This window comes from Capsicum annuum, chromosome 7 (genome assembly GCF_002878395.1).
Source record: "Capsicum annuum cultivar UCD-10X-F1 chromosome 7, UCD10Xv1.1, whole genome shotgun sequence".
Classification (NCBI taxonomy): Eukaryota; Viridiplantae; Streptophyta; class Magnoliopsida; order Solanales; family Solanaceae; genus Capsicum; species Capsicum annuum.
In genome coordinates, this window is record NC_061117.1 from 75,640,276 (window position 1) to 75,656,674 (window position 16,399).

At 35.5% G+C, this 16,399-nt stretch overlaps 1 long non-coding RNA gene across 3 annotated transcripts; it reads right to left on the reverse strand.

Moving 5' to 3' along the window:
• Window positions 1-8,047: 8,047 nt before the first annotated feature.
• On the reverse strand, window positions 8,048-15,963 carry LOC107877886. Of its 3 annotated transcripts, XR_001676606.2 has the most exons (6): window positions 15,489-15,963; window positions 15,076-15,212; window positions 14,888-15,003; window positions 14,689-14,756; window positions 8,887-9,008; window positions 8,048-8,695 (listed from the first exon to the last, which is right to left on the reverse strand). It is a non-coding gene; the product is annotated as an uncharacterized LOC107877886 (long non-coding RNA). The 3 variants fall into 3 exon arrangements; XR_001676605.2 differs by lacking the exon at window positions 8,887-9,008 and having other exon boundaries at window positions 15,489-15,960; XR_001676604.2 differs by having other exon boundaries at window positions 8,048-9,008; window positions 15,489-15,960.
• Between the last annotated feature and the right edge of the window lie 436 nt (window positions 15,964-16,399).

A 16,399-nucleotide genomic window follows, 5' to 3' on the forward strand; every position in this document is an offset into this window, starting at 1 on the left:
ACATATAACCATAACTTAGTACAATAAAACAAACATGAACCTTATCATTTACTCTATTTTAAGTTCAAAACATTTAACCTTGTAAATAAGTAAAACCTGATGTTTAGTCAATATGAGATGATGTTGCCTAAATTAAACCTCTAAATAAGCATAAACTAGTCATTGATCAAATATAGAACCTAATTGGTTGGGGTCGATCCCATAGGAAATAGGATGAATGTCAATCAATACGTCTGTTGAAGCAAGCCAGCAATAATTTCTAGTAAGAAAAGGGGTGTTTTGTGAATTAAAACTTCAATAGTAACATTTGTTAGTTTCTTTTGGTTTTTAATCAATGGATGTGAGGCACTAGGAATGTGTTCCCCATGAATTCATAACTACACAGGTTGTTTGTGCTAGTATTCAATTCTGATGCAATGCATAAAAAATCTAACAAGATAGGTTCGTCTAAATGTCTTCCAGCCTTGGTTAGATGAATATCACTCTTCTCCTCTTAATCTCCAAGTATTAAACGTCTAACCTTTGTTCTTGATCTCAAGTTAACTTTACCTGCTACGGCTCAAGTTATTAGATGAAGATTGATAGCTTCATATTTCTATTGTTATTTTATTTTTCTAATCTCTACTTCTCTACTTTCCCGTGATTTCCAATACATGCATGCACACTAGTCTAGATTTACCACGCATTTAGCCTACTTTGTTAATTCATCATGGTTCCCACAATCCTACTTGTGGTATTTAGCAACTCATATTGCAAGAACACAACAATAATTTTGAGAAAAAATTATAATTATGAACTTAAAAAGAATAAGATGAAACTCATAATTCACTCTTTGAATTAAAACCCTCAAAATCACTGTTAATATGTCTCAAAAGTACTAGTAAAATGTAAACTAAAACATAAAATTTAATAGAAGTATTTAAAGATACCAAAGGAATCCTATCAAAAACTATAAAGGAAAATAAAGTCGGCGGGTTTCCACTAATCGTGAAATATCTCATGAATAAGTCTACCAATTATGAACCAGATTTGTGAAAATCAAAATCTACTTGAACTTCTTCAGCATCTTTTCCATGGATGAAGTCTACCAACTGTGAACCAGCTCATAGGTCATGAACACAAATCGTGGAAATCAGATTTTTGGATTTTTCTACAGAACTTCTGTTAGCCTCCCATGTATACGTTTTAATAATGACAAACTTACCAGTGCATCTTCTTAGAACACTGGAACTGCTAACATTAGAAGGACAAAAGAAGCTGGCTCCAGGAATAGAAAGATATCAGAAATAGAAGGACATCCACGGTATCCAAGTAAAATCAATCACAATGAAAAAAGATGGAAATAGAATCTCATCCCCAAATGTTATGTAAAATCAAATCAAGATAGAAGGGTATCTTGCCAAAGATATGGAGGATCACAGAATGACAAGCAAATCAATCAACTATCATAAAAATAAAAGAAAGATCACAATATGGAGGATCACGGCATGGCAAGCAGATCAATCAAATATCACGAAAATGGAAGTAGGATCACAATCTCAAAATCATGGCAGACCAAATCAATCAAAAAGAGAAGATCACTTACACATTGGAAAAGGCATCAATCTCTACAAAACCAAAAGGAAAAATAGATCAAGGACATATCTGATATGGACGTGATCCAAAGCCGCATATGGAAATAACATACGGCTACATTCCTCAATCAAGGAATCAATTTACATCCTTCATTGAGAAGAAATCTCTTGGATTTTCTTATAAAGAGTATCAGCCGAAGACTATAAAAGGTGAAGATCAAAGACAGACACTTTTCACGCAACTTCAAATAGAAAATTCAAAGTGTCTAAATCTTAGTCTCACAAGGCTTTGTAACTTTAATTTACCATTGTTATATAAAGAGTAGGATCGAGTCAACTTTGTAACATCAACTGAAGTTGTGTCACAAGATCTGAAGAGCAAAATAAGTCTTTAGAACTTTTTTCCTATCATTGTACTCAATCCCACTATTTAATGATCTAAGGAAACTTTAAAAACAAGGGGACTGGAAGTAGGCACCACATTGATGTTCCAAACCAGGATAAATTTTTGTGTTATTACTTTATGTTCTATTATATACATGCTTAATTTTTTAAATGTAATCTACTTGTGAAGTGCACTGATCTGCAAGCGAGTCAACTGTGAGGAGTCAGTAGTCGACTCACAGAAGAAAATTTTAATTTACTCCCCCCCTCTTAAATTTCAACTGGTATCGGAGTAGGTCCCACAGATATCATTGCTTAACTAGAAGTGAGAAAAGATCAAATGGCCAATTATCAAATTCCTGGTGCTCTCCTTTAGGTTGGTCACTCCTCCACAAAACCACCATACTTTAATGGATAGCATTACTCTTACTGGAAGAACATGTTCAGAATATTTGTCCAATCAAATAACTTCCAAGCCAAGGTTGTCATCAAGAAGGGTCCAAAGTCGATTCCAGGACTCACGGAGAAGTCAAAGGACAAAGATGAAGAATCTAGCAGTTCTTACATTGAGGACCTTGAAACCTATGAGGTCATAAAAAATAGCAAGAGGTATTCAAACTAATGCACGTGTTATAAGTTTGATTTTATATGCAGTTAGCGGAGAAGAATATGGCAAGATATCAACTTGTGAAACCACAAACGAAATATGGAATAAACTGGAGGTAACCTATGAAGGAACCACCAAAGTCAAGAAGTCAAAAATTGTTGCTTTGGCCAATGAATACGAGCTATTTAAAATTAAAGAAAATGAGGACATTGAAATAATGTTCTCTAGATTCAGTAAAATTGTTTGCGAACTGAAATCACTGAGGATGATCTATCCACACAGCCTGTAAGTCCAGAAACTGGTCCGAAGTCCCCCAAAGACTTAGGAAACCAAGGATACCATTCTAGATAACAAAGATCTTCACAACATAACATATGACAAACTACGAGGTAACCTTATTGCATATGAGAAAAATTATATCAACAGGTTTCACAAGGATGAAAAGAATAAACCAGTAGCCTTCAAGAGGAGGATATTCTAGAATATGCTAGTAGCAAAGAAATAGCCCTCATCAACTATAGGGTAAGACATATCATAATATAGAGACAGCAAATATCCTAAGGAGGCAAAAATACTGACTACACCAGAAACGATTAGCTCTGTTACTACTGTGGAAGGCCTCGTCATTTTAAATAGAACTGTACAAAACTGAGATGACGATCATCTAGAAAGAATCAAAACTTTGGACCCTAGAGTGATAAAGATAAAACTAAAGAAGAAGTAAAGGCTGCCAATATGTTCTTTATGAAAATAGGTGAACCTAGAGAGGTAAAACCACACAACTGCCATAACTGTAATATTTTTTAATCTAACTTGGATATGATAACCAATAAGCTCCAAAAAATCATACATGAATATAATAAGCTCACTCATGAAAAAAAAAGTTGTAAAGCTTGATTTAAACAAAGACTTGAAGAGGAACGATGAAATTGACAAATAGGAATCAAAGCATGTCAAATTGAAATTGACTTGCTTCATTAAGAGCTTGGTGATGCAAAAATAAAATTGAACAATTTTAAGAAATCCCCAAGCTATAGTTTAATAAGAGCAAACTCCTTCAAAAGGAATCCAAGTCCCTAATCAGGGTCGTTTAAATCAGCTAAGACCCTCTTTTCTTCTCGAGGAACCATATACTTTATGTGTAGATAGAGAGGGCATAAATCCTATAGCTGTAGGCATAAGATAAAAGTGTGTAGTTTTGGAAGCCCAAAGAAAGCATATCTAACCCGCAAGGGCCCAAGACCACTTAGGTACGTAAACGAAATTAATTTTCTTATTTTACAAAAACAGGTCCGCAAGAGCTATTAAAAGAGACTATAGGTCATATACAGTGGATGTTCTAGACATATGATCAAGAAGAGGGAAAACTTTTCCTTTATAAAGAAGATAGATAGAGGATTTGCCAGATTCAGTGACAATGCCAAAGGCAACGTCATTGGAGTCCGATCAGTGAGACTCAACTCATCATGTGAATTCACTAAAGTATACCTAGTAGATGGTCTAAAACACAATCTTCTCAGCATCAATCAACTATGTGACACCAAATTTGGAGTCCTCTTCAAAGCTGAAAACTGCTCTATCAAACACGATAAAAAAAATCTCTCTCTTATCGGTGAACGCTTTGATAACATTTATGTCTTAAATAGTCCTTATTTTTGTACCTTAACCTACCTTACTGTGCAAACCAATAATACTTTGTTGTGGTACAGAAAGCTCGAGCATGCTAATATGTGCATTATTGAGAAATTATCTAGACTTTATTTGGTGAAAGGTCTGGCAAAACTCAAGTTTGAAAAGGATCACATCTGTGATGCCTGCCAATTAGGTAAATAGACTCGAAGATCTTTCAAAGTCAAAGATATTATCTCTACTACCAAGCCTAGCCAAATAATCCACATGGACCTGTTTGGTCCCAATAAGACCACAAGCATTAGTGGAAAAAGATATGTTTTGTCATAGTTGATGATTACTTACGATTTACTTGGGTTTTGTTTCTTGCACATAAACATGAGGCTTTCACAAACTTTGAAATTTTTGGTAGAAAAGTACAGAGAGAAGATGGACACCTCATCACTTACGTTCACAGTGATCATGGAGGAGAATTTAAAAATAAGGCATTTGAGGAGTATTGTGCTCAGAATGGATACTCTTAGAACTTCTCTTCACTGCGGTCCCCTCACCAAAATGGTGTAGTAGAGAGAGAATTGTTCCCTCTAGGAAACTGCCAGGAAAATGTTGTTCGAACATAATCTCCCAGATCACTTTTGGGCAAAAGAAGTTTGTACTGCATATCATGTCATCAACAGGTGCCCGATAAGACCTATTTTGAAAAAAACACCTTATGAACTCTGGAGAGGAAAGAATTTCAACATCGACTACTTCCATCCCTTTGGATGCAAATGTTTTATTCATAATAACAGTGAGAATGCCTTAGGAAAATTCGATCCATGAAGTGACGAAGGTATTTTCCTTGGGTATTCTCTAACTAGTCATGCTTACAGGGCTTTTAATAAAGAACTCGATATGTTGAGGAATTTATCCACAATGTTTTGATGAATCTAACCATCTCTCTAAAAGTATAAATGTTGGTGAAGAACAGGCGAGTAATATATAGACTGGAGAAAATTACAACACTACTCTAGAGCCTTTACAAGATAAGTTGACTACACCCCGATAGAGTCGACTCCTACAGAAGAAATAGTGAAATCGAATATTCTAAAAGAATAGAAGCATGATGCTATCCATCCAAATGAACTCATCATTGGAAATCCAAAAGATAGAGTACAATCCAGAGTATCATTAAAGAGACAAGCATCCTTTGCCCTTGCGTCCCAAATCAAACCAAAGAAAACTGATGAAGCTCTCAACGATGAAGCATGGGTTGAAGCTATGAAGGAAGAACTAGACCAATTTGAACAAAATCAAGTTTGGACTCTAGTAGAAAGACCAAGAAACTGCTCAGTAATTGGAATAAGATGGGTCTACAAAAATAAATTAAATGAAGAAGGTAAAGTTATCAGGAATAAATCCAGACTCGTAGCTCAGGACTACTCTCAGTAAGAAGGTATTGATCATGATGAGACCTTTGCCCCCATGGCAAATTTTATTAGCTTTTACTGCATTCAAATGTTTTATGTTATATCAAATGGACGTAAAAAGTGCTTTCTTAAATGGCTTTATTCATGAGAAATTTTTTGTAAAACAACCACCTGGATTTAAAGATCCTTCATTTTCAAACCGTGTTTTCAAGTTATCAAAAGCACTCTACGGCCTCAAACAAGCTCCAAAAGCTTGGTATGAGAGATTGAGTACTTCTCTACTAAATAATAATTTTCAAAGGGGTAAAAATGACACAACTCTGTTCATTCAAAATCTTGATTAAAATCTTCTCATAGTGCAAATTTACGTTGATGATATCATTTTTGGTAGTTCTAACATCTCTATGTGCGAGAATTTTTCTAATTTGATGAAAGGAGAGTTCGAAATGAGTCTTATGGACGAGCTTACATTCTTTCTGAGATTACAAATCAAATAAACTCCCAAGGGCACCTTCATCAGTAAAGACAAATACACGAAAGAACTCATCAAAAAGTTTGGCATGGAGAAAGGAAAGGCCTATAGAACACCCATGAGCCCATCCACAAGCATTGATTCAGACTTGGCTAGAAAAGACGTTGATAAAAAGATATACTGGGGAATGATCGGATCTCTACTCTACTTGACTTCAAGTCGGAAAGATATTATGTTCAGTGTGTGTAAATGTGCCAAATTCCAGTTGACTCCCAAAGAGTCTCATCTCACTGCCATCAAACGAATCATTTGATATCTAATAGTAACTCAAGACCTTGGTCTATGGTATCCCTGCTTCTCAGACTTTGATTTAATAGGTTACTCAGATGCTGATTTTGCAGGAGACAAAGTGATAGGAATAACACCAGTGGAATATGCCAAATTCTTAGTGATGCCCTTATCTTATGGCATAGCAAGAAACAAACTTTCGTTGCTCTTTTAACCACTGAAGCTGAATACATAACTGTTGGAAGTTGTGGTACTCAAATTTTATGGATTATGTGTCAGCTTTTTGACTTTGACTTAACTTTTGAATATGTTCCTATTATGTGTGATAACACTAACGCCATTAGCTTATTTAAGTATATTGTGCATCACTCTAGTGCTAAACATATCGACATCAAGCATCATTTTATTCGAGACTAAGTAGAGAACAGTGATTTTTATCTGAAATTTGTTGACTCTGAAAATCAACTAGTAGATATTTTTACAAAACCCCTACTAGAAGAAAGATTTTGCTTCCTTCGAAAAGGCTTGGTATTCTTAGCATTAGGCTGCATTTATTTTTTTTTTAAGATTCAGACATCGAAATCTGAATACACGTCTGAATGATTAAGATGTTGTTTCTAAATTTGAAAACTGAATGATTAAGACTATTTGGTTTTCAACATCTGAATGTACAAAAAAAAATTATTTGTACATATAATAAAATAAAAAAATACAATTCAAATAAAAATCTAATTATATATCAGAAAAGTATGTAATTTCATACAACAAAATTATTATTTGATTGAAAAAAATATTTATGTTTGTTAGTGATGGTGGAGATGGTTTATAATGGTGGTTGCGGTAACAATGATTGACGTTAGTGATTAGTAATATTAGTGGTGATAATTGTGATGGTTGGTATTGTAGTGAATGTTATGATGGTGGTTGATAATGGTGGTGGTGGTTGTGATGTGCCGTTGCTTGATGTTATTAGTTTGAGGTATTGACTGTGATGGCTGAAAAATGAATGAATGATGGTTGACGATGTGTTGGCGCTAGCTGGAGATAATGTTAGTTGTGGTGGTGGAGATAGTTGTTAGTAGAGATAAATTGTAGCGATGATAGTGATTGAAGTGATGGTAGATGTGGAGTTACTAGTGACAATGGTGGTGGCCGTCGAAGAATGTGTGGAAGTTGTGATGTGTTAGTGGTAGTTAGCGGTGGTGCTAGCACTACTAGAAATTAGCCCTATTGCAATGGTTCAAAAACCATTGCTATAGATACAGAAACCATCGCCATAGATGTATCTCAACGGTTTGGCACGCATTGCATATGTGAGCATTGCGATAGATGTATTGCAATGATTTTTGCAACGGTTACACAATCGTTGCAATAGATAGACCTATTGAAACAGTTTTTTAAACCTCCTATTGCAACGCTTCATATTGTCTACAAGAACAGTTCGATTATATTGCAATGATAGAAAAGCGTTGCAATAACCCTATTGCAATAATTTTTGAAAATCTACTGCAACAATTATCAATCTTTTGCAATGGTTTTTCATTACCTATGACAACGGTTTACGACACCTATTGCAACAATTTTCAAATCTTTTGCAATATTTTTTTGCTACCTAATACAACTATTTTAATTAGCTATTGCAACAATTTTGTCATCTATGTATTTCCTAATACACAATTATATATACAAATCACAACAAAATCTTTCATTAATAATAATCCAAATTCAAATATACAACAAACTATAATCTAAACTGAAAAGCAAAATATTTAAGTCAAATAATTATTACTTTTCCCACATAGTATCAAGTTCAATTGGCTATAAGTAACTGAAGCTACCACTCCACTTATCTTGCTGCCAAAAATCCATGTCCTTGTAGAAGTCCACAGGACCAGTCATTTCAGTGACACCACAAAACGGCCCACTTGCAGAACATCCTCGTTGGACGATTTGATCACAAAAAACTTGTTATTGACGAAGTCCATCAGAAAATCACCTCTATTATACTTCCTCAGCGTGAACTACATTGCCTTGCATATCAACATTTCCTGCTCTTGTAGTGTAGGTCTTTACAACCAGTTGCCTTTTCATTTTGTCAATTCGAGGTCATCGATTCTGTTCTGTCAATGTATCAGGACTCACCTTCCCATCACTTGGGGCTATTCCATTAAGAAACTTTGGCCTGACTTTATCGCTCTGTATTAGTGCACTCATGAGCACCTAATCTGAGATTAGACAAGTCAATTTTAGATGGAAGAGGAGCCTTCAGCTGACCATGATTAGACAAAGCCTTCCCATGAATAATGCTTCCTATAGCTTGAGTAACTTTACCCTATAAAAGGATTCACATAAAAAATCACAGATGCATGAGCCACAACACCATGAAGAGGTGAAGAAAAGATTCAAGTTCAAATTTCCCCAATAAGTACCAAGCATACTTGAAATTAGAATAAAACTAATAAATCAACCCACAGAAAAGAATCCCTATTGAACACCTTCTAAACACGAAAGACAGTTTCTTACTGGGTGTACTTGAGAGAATTGACTGGAAAAAGCATGTGACACATGCTGCTTACTCGATGCAGCATTAACCTTTGCACTTTCAGATCCCCTGTTAGATGCACTTTTATAACCAGAAGCTGGCCCTAATCAAGTTGGGTGAAGATTGGAGATATTGGAGATAAATTACGTATAAGATGACGAACATTAGCTCTATTAGTAGAAGACAGAACACTATCTATTATTATTATGTCAGCTACGCAAAATCCTCATATTAGTTAAGACTATTTTAGCCAGGCTATCAACCCAACAAAATCAACTCCTATATTTGGCTTGGTACCAAGAATATTTTGTAAAGCTAACATAAGAACTCTGAATCTTACATAAGCAGGAGAAATGAAACCACAAAAGCTGAAATAGTATGATTACAAAGCAAATTAGCAATCCAAAAAGTAGCACACCCAAACCATAGCGGATAAACTATTTTTAACGCACTAAACAGAAGAAGATAAACCCCATAAAAAAGAAAACCAACATGTTCTGTATAAATACAACTGCCACACTACAATCCTAAAATAGAAGTCAATTATATTCCGCACATTAAACACACAATAAGAAAAAAAAGTTCAGTGTAATCCCACAGGTAAGTCCGTGTCTGGGAGGATAGAGTGTATGCAAATGAAACAACCTCTACCTCGTAGGTAGAGCACCTATTTCCAATAGATGCTCAGCTCGGGATAAATCTAGTATATAGACTTTTAAAAAATGTATAAATAGTGTAAATTCCCATCTAAGGGGGGTTCAGATAAACATCCTCGTCAAGGTAGTGTACCCCTATCTTGAGATGGTTAGATTGTTTCCACTAGGCCCACGGCACAAACAGATAAAAAAGACATCAGCAGCAACAAGCAGGAACAACAACACAAACTTCAATCCGAAATACACGAGAAATCCATTTTTTCAGTCTAAAACACAACAACCATACCTCAATCCCAACTAGTTTTAGCTTGACTACGATCCGACTACCCAAAATATATAAACTTTACATACCAAAAACAAAAAAAGCAAACGCACCAAATACTGAAGAATAAAAAGGTTATAAAAGACAGATTTAATAAATGCTTGTTGATTTAAGAAGTAATATGCCTACAACTAGCATATGCCAAGTCACTCTTGGTTATTTAAGTTTAAGTTTTCCAAGTACACTTGTAACGCCTTGAATCTGGTACCCGAAATTCTACACGGTGCTCATGACCCCGAAGGACCACATGCTAACCCATGACTGATATCTGTGCCTGAACATTTTATAACATACTGTATAAATGTGGAAATAAAGGCTGAAAGGCCATAAGGTTCAAAACTGAATAATATCTGATAAAATATAACATCTGGGTGGGGTATGAAATACCCAAAACAACTGAAATAACTGTCTAATCATGATAGTCTAAAAAGCCTCTAACTTTCTGAATAAGGAGTTGATGGGTCATGTCCCTAACTAACTCCAACTACTGAAATAAACTAAGTACTGAAATGATAAAATAATGCTCATGTCCTTGAAGGATGAGGACTCACTGCTGACACTGACTGCTGCATACTATAATACTACTATGCTCTGGAGCTCGTGCTTCGAAACCTATGGCGTAAAGTAAAACACTATTGTGTGAAAGCGTCAGTACGATTGAATGTACTGGTATGCATGTGAGGTAGGTTGAATGCAAAGGGTACATATGCATAAACTATACTAAATGACTGTATAACATGAATGTGAGAATACATGCATGAATAAGAGACTGTAACTGAATTCGTGATAACATAATTACTAAGTCTGAGTACTGATAACATGAGATACTGATAACTGTATAATTGAAATAACTGATACTGAGCGACTGTATCTAATAGTCTAGGATCTGATGGAACTGACTGAGTTCCATACTGTTCTGAGTTGACTGTATCTGACAGTCCTGAAATCTGAAGAACTATATGAGTTTTATTATTGAGACTGAGACTGAAACTGTAACTGTGGAAAGTAGTGATCTAACCGGCATGCCCCTAATACGCCATTATGGCTAAGTTGGCATCCAATCTGTAACCCTAATTGGAAAGGTATCAATATTGTGCCACTAGTAAGGACAAATTGTGAGTGACCCTCATATAACAGGTTACTCTAATGAGAATGGTGGGACCCTCATATAACGCGTTAAGCCACCTCATTTACCCTTATATAACAAGTTATGATGTCTCAACCTACGCTGGCTACATAGTTCTGGAGCGCAAAGATTGCTTCTAAGAATCATACCCTCTAATAACAGGTGAGTTCCCATCCTTGGGCTAACTCGGTGCTAACTCCTACCCCCCATCTAAATAGACACTGAACATGATTAACTGAATTGAACTGGACTAAGTTCATTGAGTTTCGTTGACTGACGAAATACTACTGAAATTATTGAATTACTAAGCTTTCTGAGATTTACTGGGATTACTGAGTTTACTAAATTTTCCTGAGTCACGTGACTGGCTGAATTCTACGAAATATGGCTTGACTAAGGATAACTGAAAACATGGCACTGGCTCTAGGCACACAGCTAAATTATCGGGTACAAGTACCCCCAGAACTCAATAGCATAAAACTGACAATACATGACAACACTTGCATACTTGATAATAGTAAAGAACTCACAATACAATCAATGAGGCATTTTATCAAACATTTGAGTCATGAATTCGTACATGGATAGGAATGCACATTAGTGTGTCATAATTCATTCACTAAAACCTTTCGTCAAGCACTTAGAATACATTAACTTGTACCTAAATGGGGATTTCTTGTCAACATACTATAACAGCACTATTTCATTCACATAGGCATTTTGTCAAACACGTGGGGAGCATACTTTGGTTATACCATCATCAATGCATCTAATCATGGTTACATAAATCAATTTGCAAGTTTTGAAGGGTTTATCATGAATATTATGCAAATCATCACATACTAGGATCAATAATTGGAACATGTAATTTAAAACATGAATCAAACCCCGATGTAACATGAATTTCAATTCAACCAAATCATAAATATTCACAAATACAAAAAATTTGGGATTTTGAAAAGAGATTCTTGAGCTTCATAGGTGTAAAGGACCCATGAATCAACAGTTGACATACCTGAGAAAGGAAACCTTAAAGGTTCTTGGAGTCCTTGGATGGATTTCTTGAGATTGACCTTGATTCCCAAGGGCTAGGGTTTTGTTTTCTTGAGAGGGAATGTTCTTGATATTCGGGAAAAGTGAATAATGAGTAGCTAAGGACATTTTTAGGGCTTAAATCCCACATCTGGGCAGAATAAAATCATGGGAAAAGACCCATTTAACCATGGACACGTCTACTAATTTTTGTCAAAATTTCTCGATTTGGCAGACTGCCGTGTCTCTGGAAAATGACAACTGGTAAATTAGGAGATGGCGTGATGAGGAGTTATCGCGTTGCCACTTTGTTTGTGACCTGGAAGTTTGGCGCGACGCGGAGACATCGCAAAGTTTCACTGGAAAAAGGGCAATTGGGATTTAGGAGCCCTTCGCGACGCGAAATCGCGGAGTTTTACTGGAAACTGACAAACGTCATTTTGACTTATGAAGCGATGCACCACTGACTGAAATGACTGTGTTTTACGACGAAAACTTAAAATTGCCATAACTTCTTACACAGTTATCGGATTTAGGAGAATTTGGTGTCGATGGAAAGCTTATTCAATTTTCCACACAACAAAAAGTGAAAATCATGAAAATTCCACATATATAAAAGTGTATTCATCTTTAAAGAATCTTTTTGACATCTTCAAGATGAATTTAAGCTAGGTAGAAGTACGGGGTATTACAATACTCTAGTGTTCAGGTAATTATTCGTCCTACACTTCATAAAAGTGAGGCATAGTAATATAAATGAATAATTCACCTGAAAATTTTATGGCTTACAAGCAAGTTCAGTAAGCAAACAAGAAGATAAAACAGCAATACTGCTGTCTTTCTTTACCTGTGTAGATGCTTACTTTTTCTCGTTACATAGTAGAATAGGATACTGAGGGGTTACATATTTTTCTCATCTACTGAGCCTCCATAAAAACAGCTGCTACAACTTTCGGATCTTTTAGAAGATTGCGTACTCTATCAAAGTGGAGCTTGTTCACAATTCTAGCGAGATTTTTCAAAGTTTTTAGGTTTCACCATAAAATTTCTTGATTTACTTCTTCAATAGTTTAATATAGAATACTAGAAATTACAATAATAAATAGGTGGCTACACTATCTGCCTAAAAGAAAAAAATAGAATAGAACTTTTAGAAAGAAAGAGGGAAATGGTAAATATAACAGCTCATCTTCCATTAATACCAGAACGGGAGCAAATTGTGTTTCCACGAGCACATAATCGATTTCTATGCATGTTTTTCCATTGCATGGCCCCCACTTGCCACCCGCTACCCTTTTGACAACTACCTTAAACCTAACATCATACTGTGAGTTAGGTCACACGATAGCTAATAGGAATAATCTAATGGGACTACCTGTGGTACTGCATTAAGTTAGAATGACTTATTTGGCCTCATCCTCGCTGCTACTATTTTTCTGAATTCTCGCTTCATCAAAATTCTACGTGTTTCCATGTCATACTTATCAAGATAAGGTGGGAAGTGGCAGGGGAAAGCTGGGGGTTATACGAGATTTCCTTACAAAGAAGAGCAGAAAAATCATCAAACCTATGGTTTCATAACATATATTTTATCACTGTATTTTTTTTTTATGAATTCTAAATTTGAATACATTATAGTTACATAGTGTATGGCCATGAAAATAGCCAGTTTTTACTAGTTCGACCATGAAACTAGTAGTACACTTATCACTACAAATTGCTCACAAAAATTCAAATACGATATTCCAATATGTATCGATAGCCCAACACAATCTCTGATTTTCAAATACTCCATTTTTATTTCGAAAACAAGAACTACTTTTTTTTCAAATTTCACAATGAAACATGGCAAAAGTCAGCATATATTTCACACGTGGATAAATCCACACAAAAAGCAATCATAGCATACAGTTGTTACATAATATACTCTATAATAAAATTTAATTTTTATGCTATCCTAACCATACAAATAGGTGCCAAATGGCCGAGCAAAATGCACAAAAGAATAATTTTAACCTTCACCTGTTGGTTAGATGACCAAAATGAAGTTCAAAAGAGATATTTGTCAGCTTTCACACACAAAGAGTAAATTATGCTGCAGTAAGAGCACTCTGATGTCTCAATATGGTAATAGTATCACAGGGTTTACTTCATTGTTACTTCTGGATTGATTGTTTTTCCCCAATTCAATTGAAACTGTGAACTGTTCATAATAGTATACATTGTTGCAACACTATTTCAGTGGATACGATGCAGCTCCTATTGATACTACTCAAGAGACTACTTAGTAAAAGAACAGAACAATTCTATATCTGTTTCATTCAAATTCATTTTCAACCCTTTTAATTTTTCTGGGTCCCCTCGTGTCTGTAGATTGTTTAGGACTGCATAAACTCTTAGACTATTCACCAGTACGACAATACACACTCATCTAAATAAGAAAGGTTATAAAAATAAAGATACTTATTTCTACAATACCTAACATACTTATCTAATATAGAAATGAGAGGAGTTGTTAAAGACAGAATTCAGAACCTACTACTCCATTAAGATAAATTTCAGATAATTGTCGATGATTGCTCTAACAGTTAAAATTAATTTTATTTACATCTCAAGATGATAAGTGGGAGGGTGCAGAATTACAAACCTTTTGAGGGGCCATCCACTTCTCAACACAACGCAATGCATTCGTAGCTGATTTCTTCACCACACCAACTTGAAATAAAAGGAAAATCAATCTCTTGGTCATGTAATGAATACTAAATACACCAATTTTTATAGTTTAATTCTCTTTAATCATACGTATGAAGTCCACCATTTATTAGGAACGTCCTGCCTAATTATACCTGGTTGCTCAGCATGTTCTCCTTCTGATTAACTCCAACACAGACGATACTACTGCATGTCTCTCTTCCAATTAACTAACAGCATTCTTGTTCGAGTATTTGGTCACACAAGTTCACTGTATCAAGCGTAACAATATATTTAACACAAAGTTCTAATGCCAAATATATCAGACCACATCTGCGCTTACCCTGCACTGTCAGGAGTCTTGGTAAACATTCAAGATTTACTTGTGTCACTGTTCCTCCCATAAAACCAATAATGAAGAGCCGAGCATCGACATTGAGGTTGTCAACATTGAGCTTACCGAGCAACTTATGAAAATGCCTGCATGAACAATATCCTAAATTATTCCATCTTTAATGAACATTATTACCATTATTGTTATGAATAGACAAGTACTCATTGTTAGTTTCAATCTATTTAGCACAATACGAGCAGAGACAAGGAAATGCATTATCAACCTAAAAAGAGGTAGCAACTGAAAACACCCAAATTAAACCCACCCCCAAACATTCGGTCAGCAATCAAAGTGAAGGGGAAAAACCCAAAATAGAAACTCAAGAATTAGGTTAAAATCATCAATTAGAAGAATTAACTAACCTTAAAATCCCCCAATTAAAGAACAAAAGCCCAAATTTTCTCAAAATTGAAGTGAAATTGAAGTGGTTGTCGGAGCAGTGGAGGAGTTGAAGTTGGAGCAGCTTTGAAATCGACGTACGGTGGTCGCACTTTTTGGCTTCTTGAAGTGTTCTGAGTTGGGAAGGGATTTTAGAGCAGCTTTGAAATTGAGGTACGGTTGTCGGAGTAGTGATACGGTTGTCGGAGCAGTGGTATGATGGTCGTAAAATAGTGGTCAGAGTAGCGGTATGGTGGTCGAAGTATGGTGGTTGTAGCAACGGCAGATCAAACTTAGTTTGAGCAATAGTAGTGGCGGGCATGGTTGTGGAATTATATGTTAACAGGATTGTAAAAGGGTTTATTTTTGGCTGACCTTAGAATTTTGTGATAAGAATATATAAATCGTATTAAAAGTTTTTTTTTCCAATGAAGTGTTGCAATAACCGACTCTATGGCAACGGTTCAGGCAATCGTTGCGATAGAACACCATATTGCAATGGTTATCAAACAATAGTAATGGTTATAGAATCAAATAGTTCTATTAGAATAATTTTTTTAGGGTTGCAATAGACCCTCTATAGCAACGCTTTTGGAATCGTTGCCAAAAGTTTTGTTGCAATAATGGTAATTTCTAGTAGTGTAGTTATGATAGATGAGGTCGATGGTAGGGATTGGCTAGTAGTGGTCGATGATGCTGGTGCTGTTGACGGAGGTGGTGGCGTTAAATATAATTAGAATAATAAAGGTAGTAGGTGTGGTAGCGGTTGACAATAATGGTTGGTAGCGATATTTATTATTGATGGTGGTTGTAATGGTGGAGGTGGTTGGTGGTGGTTGACAATGATGGCGGTGGTAGATATGGTGATGATGATTATGAATAGAGTGGTGGCGAA